Source organism: Amphiprion ocellaris, chromosome 23, assembly GCF_022539595.1.
Source record: "Amphiprion ocellaris isolate individual 3 ecotype Okinawa chromosome 23, ASM2253959v1, whole genome shotgun sequence".
Taxonomy (NCBI): domain Eukaryota; kingdom Metazoa; phylum Chordata; class Actinopteri; family Pomacentridae; genus Amphiprion; species Amphiprion ocellaris.
In genome coordinates this window covers 11,297,324-11,305,950 of record NC_072788.1, presented here as the reverse complement: position 1 = coordinate 11,305,950, position 8,627 = coordinate 11,297,324, and positions in this window count along the sequence as shown.

Genomic DNA, 8,627 nt, shown 5'->3' with positions numbered 1-8,627 from the left:
TAGCGAGTGGTAGGAATTGATGGGACTTGGAAACACCACTACAATTTAATCAATTGTTCCTTGTATCATTTTCAATGGATAGCAATCATGTGATCATCAGTGGGCAGCTGGCATATATAGCATTCACTTGTTGTCATAGTTACCGTGACGCCATGCCGCTATCTCGTAATGATACAGAAACCTTTAACAAATCTGGGAATCCAGACTATAAGCCGCATCATTGCCAGAATTTTAGGAGGTGGTACTTGTGTCATTTGTGATCTTCCCTGAATATTTTCCAAATCCGTCCATTTTTGAGCAATGTTGCACACAGACAGAATAACAGACGGACAGACAAACGTACGCCGATTGGCACATAATTCCGCCTTGTTCCTTGGCGGAATAATGATTAACTTCTAAGGAAATCTCTACATCTGTGGATCATTATAGGAAAAATGTAATGAAAAATCATCAATATTTATCTACATTGAATAAAATCAATCACATGACCATGTTAACCCCGCTCTTTATTTCAGGTGGGGATGATTACAAATGTTGAAGTATTTAAATCATATGATGATTTGAAATGACTGCAGTGATGCCAGTTTCTGTACCACATGTAAACATAACCTACCCAATTATTAAGAGTTATGGTTGCAAAAGGTCTTAAACTTAACGTTTTAACGAAGAAATTTTGCTTTTGGACTAATCAGAAAGCAATTTTGATTGTCATAAAATAATTACACTTAATGCACTTGCAAGTATACTAAGTTTCACCTACTGACAGGATATTTTGACAGAGGCTACAGAGGATAAAATCAAAATTAATTTCTATTTCTGCTGGTCTTTATAAGACACAGGTAATTACATATAATCAATATTTATCTATACTGACTGTAAATAATAATTTCAGCTATCCCATCAGCCCTAGGTTACTTTTAACAGAACTACTAGTTAACTCCTGCTCTTTATTTCAGGTGGGAGATTTAGCTAATTTAGCTGGCGTTTTCAATCTTTTAGCTTCTTCTCAGCTAAAACTCACAACTGCTAAAATTACTACAACCTCCTATACAGTTAGCTAAAGCATAAAACTCACCTTTGTGTCTTGTCCAAGTGTGTTTTCCAGCGTGGTTTGTTTCCAACATTGTGTTTCTCGGGAACAGCATTGATAGCTTCTGCTAGCTTTGAATGCTAGCTAGCGTTTTTAAGCTAGCAATTACCTATCGTAGGGTTTTCGTCATTTTTTGTCGCTCCGTCCGATTTAACCCCCGGTTCACCGCTTATTTCTCCCGCTCTTACTGACATAAACCAGTAGTAAAGTTATCCAGGTCAAACGTACATTTTTTACACTATTTAGGAGCTGAAATGAGTTGGAACAGTGCCACCAAACGAAACGTTAGCATGTTAGCAACATTGCTGCTCCAAACAGCCCATGATGCAACACGTTTTTAACGTGGCCTTTACCAGGAGCAGGTTACCTTTGGCCTGTGGGGAATTTAAAAATTGATTAGTTTATCATATTACGCCATTTAAAGTCTTAAGTAAAAATTATGAAATGGAAAAAAAAATCTTTCTTACTTTATTCCTCTACAAAGTATTGAAACATTTGCACTCAGAAATGTTAACTTAAATCTTACAACCTCACATTTTCAGAAGACTCAACCATACAATATAATACAATAACTTTATTTCCATCTCTGATTTGCCTGAATTTTATTTTACACAAAAATGGATATTTATAAATATATATGTGAAATATTAGCTTGATATATCAAATACTTCATACATTGCTTTATACATTTATATATTACAGAAGAAGAAATGACTCACCATTTATCATTAAACACAATGATTTTATGTTATGCAGAAACTGCCCTGATACAAGTGCATGATAAACAAAGAAAAAGAAAACACAGTTGTAAGAACTAATATTGTTCTATAGCCTATTTTAGATCAAGCTGTGTTCATGTAGAACCTCTTTTCACATTATTAAAACTCTTTAATCTCCCTCTATGATCATTAAAATTCATCTTCGTGTATCTATGTTACATATTTGCGTGTGCTTTTTGCCATGAAAATAATCCCTCTCTAACTAAAAATAGCTTCGATGTAACTTGCCTCCTTTAGTGACAACATGTCAGCCGTCACTCGCTTCATGTGGAGTTAATTCTAAGGTATTAAAGGCATAATCATTTACACTTTCATATGGATTTCTTAGATATGGATTCTTATTGCTTTAGCCGGCATGTGTGAATATACACTATTATCAGTTGCTGACAGGTAAACTGTCAATTTTGATCTCTACTCCACTTTGTAGATGCAATATAGCTTTAAATATGTCGATAGTGTCTTTCCATGTGGGCTTGGTGTCACTGAAACATTTAAAATCCCACTTAAGCTGTTATTTAACCCCTAAAAATGCATCTCTGTGGAATAAAGTTGCATATTTATATGTATATATATAAAATGGTTGTGATGTAACACTAACTTCGAGCATCTAAAAAAACAATTAAAAATAAATAAATAACATGAACTACATTTTAAACTCTCGATGTGTGGCTATACAAGATCTCAAGAACAATCACAGCCCCAAATTTTGAGCACTTCCAACCCCAAAGTGGCAGATCTTGATAAAAACTCCCCCATCTTTCTTAAATCAATCTTATCTTTAGTAAGAAAAAAAAACCTATTTTCTTTTGTGCGCCGAGGCTGTCAAGTTGTCCCAATACACACAGCTGGAGATGACATTGATTCACCTTTCATTTGGGATTCTGCCAGGCATTCGGCCATTGATTTTCCACTAGTGGGCAAAATATGAAAGGTGCCATTTTCTATTATCACATCTAGGCTGCTCATGTGCTGTTGTTCACGTGGCATGCGGGACGTTTTAGTGCATCTCCTGGTGTAGACAGCTCACAAATTTGTTCTTATCAGCACATCTGCACAGTTTCTGCTCCATTTTCACCTCCTGTCTTGAAGTGTTTAAAAGATTTTCCCGTATAATGTTGTGGAAAAACAGCATGTGCAAACTTACAAAAGTCATATTCTTGGTTTACTTCATCACTGAGAAATCAAAAGAAGACACTGGATTTAAACACTACATGCAACTGTACATATATATGAGATATAAGAGAACTAATATTCAGTTGTATTAAAATAAATCAGTCATGGGTAAAGCAATTAGGAGAATTGGAGGCTGGTTGATGCTGCAGGAGGGATGTGGGGACGTCTGACTTTGCCCTTAACTGTCAGCAACAAGGATATCTGCAGTCACATGGATGTCAGATGAACCTGGCTGCAGAGAGAAGAAGCTTCCTCAGGGGCTGAAATATGTGTGGCTGCTTCAATATGAGCAGCGTCTCAGTTATCTTTGTGATGTAGGTTGTTCTTTTAATCCAATGTAACCTGTAAAATGAACACATTGTTAAAAGAAAGTGAAATTTTCAGCCGTATTTAACAGATTGTTGCTTTTCTTGTTTCATTTTTCTGTGATTTAATTAGCAATTGTCTGTAATTTAAAGAACTGAGAAAATCTGGAAAATAAAAAAAAACATTAAATTACAGTTACAAACTTTTTCTTTAAAAAAATGAATATAATTACAACTTCTTTTTTTTTCTGGTAGCTCTGACCTATCATGTCATTTAATCTCTAATAAATGTTTGGTAAAAATGTCTGAGAACCAGTTCTCATTTGCAAACATGACCTGGCCAAGAGGCGGCAGCAGGAATAAATACACATGCAAACTACAGAAACAAATAGACATATAAACATAGAACAAAAGTAAACAAGTAAGCAGCATGGGAGATTATGTACGTGAGTGAAAAATATCTGTGCATAAAGTATAAGAAAGTGTGTGTATATATAAGTATGCGTGTAAGTAATGTCTAAAGTGATCAGCAGGAGCAACGGTCAACTACAATCTGTTGGATTTTTTTTTTCTACGAGAACTTTAGAGTGTTCCAAACAAACTTCTGGCTCAAACACTGTATATCGACTATTAGTTAGGAGCTTCAAAGAGCCTATTTTAAGAGCAGTGAGCGCATGTCAACAGTAACTCTGTGGTTAGGGAGGTAGGCAGAAAACCTTTAGCAATTAAGGCCTTCAATCTACAGTGTGACGGGCTAACCGGTAAAATCAATACACATTGGTGCTAGTCAGGAAATATCCTCACTCGGGTAAGCAGAGTGAATAAAATGTAAATTCAGACTATGATCCAGTGACTCTGTGTCTTTATGTGGCTGTAAACATCTGTAGGGCAAATAGTGAGCCAATGGGAAGAGAGCTGCAGTGCTTCTTATTCATCAGCGCAGTTGTTTTTTGCAAAGTGAGCATGTTCCTGGGCAGCGTCCGGCCCTGCGGAGGCTTATGAGCTTGCATAACAGCTCATTTATAAAGTGGGTTAGCGGCCGGAGCCACGTCCGCAGCACATTTCATAGACTCGCACGAGTTTGCAAACGCCAGTCAAAGTGATGCAGCGGCGACGTCCGGAGCACTCCCTGTCCACCCAAGTCATATCTCTAAGTGAAGAGCAGCGCTTAAAGCATAAGGGCCAGAGACAGGGCTCCAGCTCAGCATCCCCCCCTACCCCGCAACCCTCCAACCCACCAGCCCTCACCGCCTCATCTACTGACCCGAGATCAGCCTGTAACAAGACGAGCCACACATCTCTGGCAATTCTTCACAATGACTCAGCCATCAATCACAGCAGCAGCTCTGAAAATAGGCTCCATCTTTTCTACAAGTCATGCAGGATGTGGTGAGCGCACATGATGAGAGACAGGAACAGAGCCGTTTCTGTTAGAATTAATTAAAAACGACACATTGTTGCACATTTAAAATAATGTTACAGTTTGTAATGTTACAGATATCACAAAAAAAAGGTATTAAGTTACATTTTAAACCTAGTAACAGGCCAAAGATATCAATAATATTCAAATAAAATTGTTTTAAACCATTCATTTATAGTGTTTAATTTTAAAATTAGGCTTTTTATTTTTACTGTATTTAAGTCAGCAATTCTTTTTTGCAGATCTTGGAAGAAAAATAAATTGTATAAAGACTGAAAAATGGTAAATAATTTTTAGTTATTTTACATATTTTCCTACTTTTTTAATATTTAAATTAAATCTAGTGGAAAAAAAACAGCAACAAAAAACATAAAAATTATAAATTTACATGATAGCTTTAAAAAACAATAAACTCTGTATTTTTAAAAATTTTAATCCAGTGTTTTACAGTGTTTAACCTTTTTTCCAGTATTCAACCAAGCAGAAACATATAATTATTTTATATTTGTCATTTTTTGAAACAAAAATTGTGTGTATTATGTCGTGAAAATGATAAATCAAGTGTTTATTCACAGACTTTTCCTGTTTTGGTAAATTACAGATAACATCTACAAAAATCACAGAAAAATACACGCTACCCATAAAAATAATTGATTCTTTCACAACATTTCACAGTAAGTCTACATGACTTACTGTATTTAAGTCAGGAAAAAATGTATTATTTTATAGATATCTGCTGCTATTTGACAGAAAATGTGTGTTACGTATAGTAAGAAATGAAAAAATGGCAAGTTATTTTAGATTGCTATTTTACAGATTTTCAGTTTTGTTAATAATTTATAATTTGTTTTGTTATTTTTTCAGATACTATTTTTTCAGTATTACTTTGCATGTTGACTGTAAAAAAAAAAAAAAAAAAAAAAAAGCCCAAATTGTAAAGAATGTCTACATTGAAAATCTGTATTATTATAAATATTATTTACATCATATAATGAGACAGGCTCTATACTAGTGTCAGACTTTCATCATCCTCCACGTCTGTTGCTCCACACAGCAGTTCTTTTTCTGATCTGATTGCTTTGGTTTTCCAGCTTACAAACACATTGAACAGCTGAAGTTTTAACTGAGCCATGAGTCTCCTCCTTCCACAAACCGGCATCGACTGATTATAAAGAAACATTTAGAGATATTTTTTTAAAGGAGTCGGTTGACAACACGTGCAAACATTAAACTTCAAACACTGGAAGTCGTCAGGTGGGGAGGAGCAGCTCTGGAGGGAAGCTGCTGGAAGTTTAAGCAGCAGGAGTTTTTATCACCTGATGGTTGATCATCACTTCATACAGCTTTTAAATACTTTGATTTGCCTAAAAAGCTGCAGCCCAAAATCACTTGGGTTGCTGTACATTTAGATTCAGTTCAGTTTTTTTTGACAGACCATGACAAAATGTACCATATACAATAAATATAACACATTTTTAATATTTATCTAGAATTGTTAAAAGGTCAACATTTTAAAATGCATATAACACTCAAACAACTACAAATAATAGGAGGATAAAGGATAATGCAAGATAATATTTTATGGACGTAGCATTTATTCAAAGGCTGCAATTCATGACGTTTTCTTTTTTTAATATGTTGAAATAATGTTTAAAATGTAAAAAAAAAAAATATTTGTTGATGTCACACTGTCATTTTTTTACATTAGCCTGCAATTATGCTCATTTTTGGCTCCAAAAATGCATCAGATTTTACACTATTTAACTAAATTTGGGGGAAAAAAATGGACACTGCCATTGAATTTTGGCTGTATTTCCACAGTAATTCATTACTATCTCTGCCTATAAACATCCAGCAGATGCAGAGCAACATTAACATTCATGAGCAGTTGTGTTGCAGCTCAGCTAATGTAAATTCAATCTTCGCGTTTTAGGGTCTTAAACAAATCTATAGTGTCTGTCTGTCGTGTTGAAAGTGTGTAGTGGGATGAAATGTGGAAGTTGGAAATGGGCAAAACTGCGTAAAAATGCTCACAATCTGCCACTATGACCATTATTTATTTCTAATATGTCTATAGAGGCCTCCTGGTTAGCAATTCAAGGAATGTTTTGACACCACATAATTTAACGTACGTTTGCAAGATTAAAAAAAAAATAAAAAAATCTAATTTCTACATTTCGAGAAACATTTTAAGTTGCAAACATTATTCTAATGGAATTAGTTGATATTACATTGCATTAACTTAATATTGTGTGAACTTTAAACTCAAATTTATACATTTATTGATTTAAAACTAAGATCAAGTTGAGGTAACTTAATAAAATTGCCTTCATTTTTATTAATCTTTCAGATTTCCTTATCTACTGAACACTGGTGCTACTTCATGTTTGTTTGTTTTTTTGACAGTCTTAACGCCTGTGTTCATAATGATGGTACAAAAATACACCAGATTTAAAAATTATTTTAAAATACCATGGAAATACTACTTAGAACAACTAGATTTTTTATGAAAAATCAATTTAAAACTTTGTGTGTATGGTACAAATATTCAGTCAGTAATGTTTAACAATTCCTTTGATTGCAGAGGAAAGACTGATTCATTTTACTCAACATAGTTAGTGGGTTGAACATAATTTTATTAGAAGTTGTCATAACTCAAAATGATTTTTTTTTAGCAACTTTGTCTTTTTAAAAAATTCACTAACAAAGACTTGTGTTCTTAATTACAGTATATAAGTAGATAACACTCAATTTCCTATGAAATAACATGGAAATATTTTTTGGGAAATTTAAAAAAAAAATTTTATGAAAAATTGTCTGTAAACATTAATTTGCTTCCAAATATTAAGGAAGCGGCAAAAACAAAACCAACCTTTAATTGTATAGTTAGCTGGCTGAACGTAATTCTCAAAAACTCAAAAATATAGATTTTTTTTTTTTTGAGCCAAAACATTATTTTTTCCAAGTTCAAGCTCAATAGCTAATTTTAGACTTTTTATACAACCCCTGAAAAAAATAATGGAATCATTACTCTTGGAGGAAGTTCCATTTGTTAATTTTGTAGAAAAATAGGAAATCACAGACATGTCACGAAACAGTTTTTATTCAAAATGCAAAACTTCTGGCATTTTGAAAAAAGAAAGAAATAAGAAAAGCACTCAGAGCTCAGTACTCCACCAAGGCTGTATGTTCCCCCATATGGCATTGCTAGAAATGCAGCTTTTTTTTTTTTTTTTAAAGAAACGCAGCATTTGTTTATTATTTATTGCTAATCAGAAATCATGGCAACATAGCATGTGGCCATTTAATATAGATGTACTCACAAACAAAATGACTTGCGCTGAGCACAGGCGTGTGTCATGCATGTGTACGTTATGTACGGATACCGAATCGCATGACCTCAATATGTAGAGGATGGCGGGAATTGATGGGACTCAGAAACACCCCCACAGCTGTTCTTTGTATCATTTCCAATAGATAAGTCCCGGTCAATTTGTAGTCAGATTGCAATCGTGATCGTCAGCAGGCAGCTGGCATATATAGCGTTCACTTGTAGTCATAGTTACAGTGACACCGTGCCGCCATCTTGAAGTGATGCAGAAACCTTTAACAAATCCATGGATCCAGACTATAAGCCACATCTCTGCCAAAAGCTAATCAGTTTGTCTTTGTGTCATTTCTGATCTTCCCTAAAAATGTCATCCAGATCTGTTCGTCTGTTTTTGAGTAATGTTGCGCACAGATGGAATAATAGACGGACAAACTAATGCCATCATATATCACATAACTCCGCTGCATTCCTTGGCGCAGTAATAAAAATTGTTGTCATCAGTCACAATTGCTTTTTTTTTTTTTTTAGA